Source organism: Solanum stenotomum, chromosome 1 (assembly GCF_019186545.1).
Source record: "Solanum stenotomum isolate F172 chromosome 1, ASM1918654v1, whole genome shotgun sequence".
NCBI classification, from domain to species: domain Eukaryota; kingdom Viridiplantae; phylum Streptophyta; class Magnoliopsida; order Solanales; family Solanaceae; genus Solanum; species Solanum stenotomum.
Window position 1 is genome coordinate 42,172,903 of NC_064282.1, and position 5,251 is coordinate 42,178,153.

The following is a 5,251-nucleotide window of genomic DNA, read 5'->3' on the forward strand; positions in this document are numbered from 1 at the left end:
AGGTTGGGGGGCTGGTTTGAGGGTAGGGACAAAATAAATTGATTGTTTCAACAAAAAAGTAATTGTAGTTTGAAGTTGGAAGAGAGTTTTGGAAAATGTTTTCCTTAAGTTTTGAAGGGAAGTCATTTTCCTTAAATTGGAGGAAAATGAGTTGATTTGGAAAATATTTTCCAAAACATTTAACCCAACCAAACATGAGAAAATTGGAAAACATTTTCCTTCATACCAAACACACCCTAAATCTCATACTAGAATTACTACTTATTTTTTGCCAAGTACCTTTGCTTTTGATCACTTAAAGCTCATTGTTTCTACTAATGCATATATTTTTATCTGATCTTCTCATATCACTATTAGTTGCTCCATTAGTTCGTAATCTCTTTTCCTCTTTTTATGGTTCATGTACAACCAAAGGGCTAGAGTTTCTACTTTAGAACTCGTTATTGGCCTAAAATATTAGGCCAACAACAGTTGGGATCATCGCAATGCTGGGAGTCTAATAAATAGGAGTCCAACGTTCTTTAGCCTTGTCTTTTTTTACGATTTTGATTATATAATTTTGATATGTTGGGTAACCTTTATTTATGTTTACATAACTCTTAAGTTTTTGATATATTGAATTGCTTATCTTTTATTTTTGAAGATTATTTACGTGACCTAATGTTATTTGTTAACAAGATTGAAGTTGTATTAAAATCCCTTGGGAAACACTTTTAGAACAAAAATGATAAAAATATATTTTTGGAAATGGGTTAATATTTTAAGTTTTATTTATAACATTCTTTTAGGCCTTTAAGTTGAAGAGAAAGGCTTATAGTTTAGAATTTCCAATTGAAGTTTTGAAAGGCTAAAACAATATTGAAGTTTTAAAAGGCTAAAACAATATTCATTAAGGCATACTCATCGCTTAGGATTCCCAAATAAATCTGAAACTAGTTTAGAAGTTAAAATAACCACCTTTAGAGATATATAAGGCTAAAATAATTAACTTGTGGAATTATATTTTTTTTAAAAGATAAGTATGGAAGTAGGCTTATAAATTTTATTAACAAAAAATAAATATAATAATAGAATAAGTCTCAATAGTTAGAGGCCTATTTATAAAGAAATTATATTTAATATTATCACTATCTCTATTTTTTAAAATCAAATATTGCTAAAAATATTTTAATCTCTTAACATACTATTTCTTTCAATATTTTAGATATGCCAACACGTTCAAAAATACAAGGTACATACATATATATGTCATGCACATAAATATATAAATTCTATATTTTATAGTTAGTTTTCTCTACACATAACCTATTATTTTGTTATACTATATATTATTTTTCTCATATCCACTATCCTTTTTGCAAATATTATTTATTTTTATAATATATAATCTATCATCAGCTTATCCTTACATGTAAATAAAATAATAAATTTCATAAGTTTTAAACAACATACATATATATACTATACTTTGTAATAAATAATTTTAGATCACAAACTTTATGTAATATTTTAACATTTAGTATCATTTATTATTTATTTTTATTTTTGAAAACTCCATTTATGTATTTATATTCAAATTACACATCACATATTACTACATATTTACACCCGACTACTATAAAATGACAGATTTTCATAAATTCAACATCTTTATATTTTTAGGATAAGTTTTATGATACATCAATATTTTCCAACATATAAAAAAGGGAAACTTACATAAATATACAACATTAAAAAAATATTTACCATTTATAGCAATAACATTTTTTTCTCATTTGATCACTTTTAATACATTTATACTACAAATTTAATACATATTACAAAGAAAAATTTATTATTCACCTATAATACAAGTTTTTTTGATGGATAATACATTTATCACATATTTTAAGACACTTTTAATACAATGTGTCAATTTCTTACCAAACAAGCATAATATATTAAAAAAACAATTATAATACATATATATTGCATACATAATTCACTTTTAATACATATTGCAGATTTAATATAGTATTGCTAAAAATGGTAATAAATAAAAAGTATCACTAAAATCAATAATTATTTATTAAAAGGTACTCATCCAAGTAATTTTTCCTATAAAAATTGTCGTACATTTTAAATGCATTTATTTATTTTACTATATGATAAACATACTACTATTAATTTTATATAATAGACATATATATGTCGTACCTTATTTTACTCTTTTTCTTAAAATAATTTACTTATCATTGATTTCAAACACAAAAATAAATAAATACATAAGCGTTCCTAATTATTTTTCCTAAATTGAGTTTAAGGACTATCTTCGGATAGACTCTGAGAGATGCTTAAAACCTTCCCCTCGAGTAACCAAACCCTTACTCAGAATTTCACTGGTTTCACAAATTAAAATAGAGTTTACATTTACATATTTAAAAAATGGATTTTCCTAATATTTCCTTAAAATTAGGTGGCGACTCAAAAAATAAAACAATTTTAAAAAAAATTCAGAGTGACAGTCATATTATGTTTTGAACTATTTCGCCTGGTTCAAAATAGGGTGCGACACTTAGACCACTAGATTTCGAGGTGTTACATTATCTCCCCCTTGAGAACATTCGTCCTCAAATGGGACTTTAGACACCTTTTAACGGAAAAGACTCAAGACTGGCAGCCCATCATGCATGCAACTCATCTAAATTCACACAACCAAGGAGGAGACATCAACTCCAAGCTAAACACACTCAATACATGATAAGGAAGTTAGGAACTAGACCTAGGAACCCAATATGCATGAAATTTCAAAACTACTGATGTCCAAGGAGGAACTACCATCTCCAAGCTAAAAGCATGCTCAACACGGTTAAGTTAAACACATTTTGTTTAAGTTCTTTTATTTTATAATTGTTTTTTCTTCCAAATTATACGGTTTGGGATTACGCAAGGTGAGCTTACGTGGTTTGGGACGAATCAAGTCTTCACAAATTGATCATGTGGATTTGCCTTGCATCAGCACCACTCCGTCTGACTTGTCATCCCTATTTGGAAGCCCTCCTCAGAACCACAAAATGCAAGTAAGATGCATTAGTTCGTTATGGATCTGAATGGGCATTACATAAGCTTATGCAATAATCTAAACATCATTCTCCCAAATTCTTTCACCAATCATTTTGTAAAAAATTCAAGATAATGGTTGTAATGATGAAACTGCCCCATGATGTGGTTATTAATAAACTTTTGATGCTTCCAGTCAAATCTCTAATGAGACTCAAATGTCTTTCAAAATCTTGTTACACTCTCGTGAAATCCTCTACTTTTGTCAATCTTCATCTTAACCGTCCCGCAACATGCAAAGATGGCTTAATTCTTTTTAAACGCTCAATCAAACAAGATAACGACCTACATAAAACTATCTTGTCTTTTATTTCAGGTGATGATGACAATCATCTCAGCCCCATTAATCCAGATCTAGATGTGCCTTGTATGACCTCTAATTATAGTAATGACTTTGATCAATTTATTGGTCCTTGCCAAGGTATAATTGCTTTGATGGATAACCTTACAACTGTATTATTTAATCCATCCACTAGAAATTATAGGCCGCTTCTACCCAGTCCTTTGAATTTACCACCGCCTTTCAGTCATTCTATTGAATGCGTAGGGTTTGGCTTTGACACTATAGCAAATGATTACAAAGTTATTAGAATTCTGGACGTTTACCTGGTAGATCACGGGTACCCTCAAGATTTTGAGAAAAAAGTTGAGGTTTATGATTTGGATATTGATTCTTGGAGAGAATTGGATCATGCCGATCAAAATTTCCCCAGTACATATTGGTCGCCTAGTTCTCAGATATTTTAAAAGGGGTCCTGTCATTGGTTTGGAATCCCGATAGAAGACCCACTGGTAATTCTTTCTTTTGACTTGAGTACTGAGACGTTTTGCACAGCAAAAATGCCCGACAGTCGTTATTTTATGGATGGACCGTCTTATGGCCTAGCTGTCTTGAATGATACTTTTACATTAATTTGTTATCCAGATATAGAAAGAGCTAAGGATACAAATGAATTTACATACATATGGCTTAGGAAGGATTGCAGTGGATGTGATTCCTGGATTAAGAAATATACAATTAAAGGTCTTCCTATTCAATCTCCATTGGCAATTGGGAGAAAATGTTTATTGCTCTTTCAATGCAGTAATGGATTTTTGATGTCTTGCAATCTTCTTTCAAATGAAGTCAATGAGTTTGTTACACGGTTCTCCTATAAGTCTTAGAGTTATAATTTACAAGGAAAGCTTAACTCCAATTCCAAGAGGATACGGGAGTAGCACACAAGTTCAATAATTTTAGAAAAGGTTTGACTCGTCAACTTGTCATCATTCAGAACTGAAATATTATATTTTTTTTTATATAAACTGTTCAAAAGAGGACACGGCACCTTATACAAGAAGAGTAGAGTCTTAGAGAACGTAGCTATGCTATGAGCCACTAGGTTTCACTTTTCAAGTATATTATACAATAATTTTACCTTGTTTATTACAGTCATCAGCTATCAATCTATACTCATAGCTTATATCTCAACTCCAAGCTAAGGGCATGTTCATCAATTTATCTTATGAAGTCTATAGGCAACTTATACTCAATGCACTACAACATGAGGAAACTAAATCATGTAAACTCATTTTCTTTCAAAACACAAGTTTCACATGAACATGCATAACATAAGGAAATAATGGGAATATCTAAAACACACATGATATCACAACAAAAACAAACCATGAGGAACTCTTTACCTAAAGCCAAGGGAGGAGTAGAAGGAAAAAAAGAAGAGGATATCGGGACTTCATATCGGCTTCGGCCTCCCAAGTAGCACCCTCTACTAAATGATTCCTCCATAACACTTTCACGGAAGCAACTTCTTTGTTCCTCAACCTCGTAACTTGCCGGTCCAAAATCTCATCCGGGACTTCCTTATAAGAAAGACTTTCATCAACTCCCAAACCTTCTAAGGGAACTATGGATGTCGGATCAACAACACACTTCTTTAACATAGAGACGGGGAAAACTGGATGCACCGATACCAACTCATTTGGCAAACCAAGCTCATAAGCAACCTTACCAACACGTCTCAAAATTTGATATGGGCCTACAAAACGGGGACTTAGCTTCCCTTTCTTGCCAAACCTCATTACACCCTTCATGGGTGAGATTTTCAAGTAAACCAAATCATGAACATCAAATTCAAGATCTCTTCTTCTATAT

General features: G+C 30.9%; 1 pseudogene; it reads left to right on the plus strand.

Moving 5' to 3' along the window:
* The first annotated feature begins 3,174 nt into the window (after window positions 1-3,174).
* LOC125861696 (F-box protein CPR1-like) lies at window positions 3,175-4,333 on the plus strand (annotated as a pseudogene).
* Window positions 4,334-5,251: the final 918 nt, after the last annotated feature.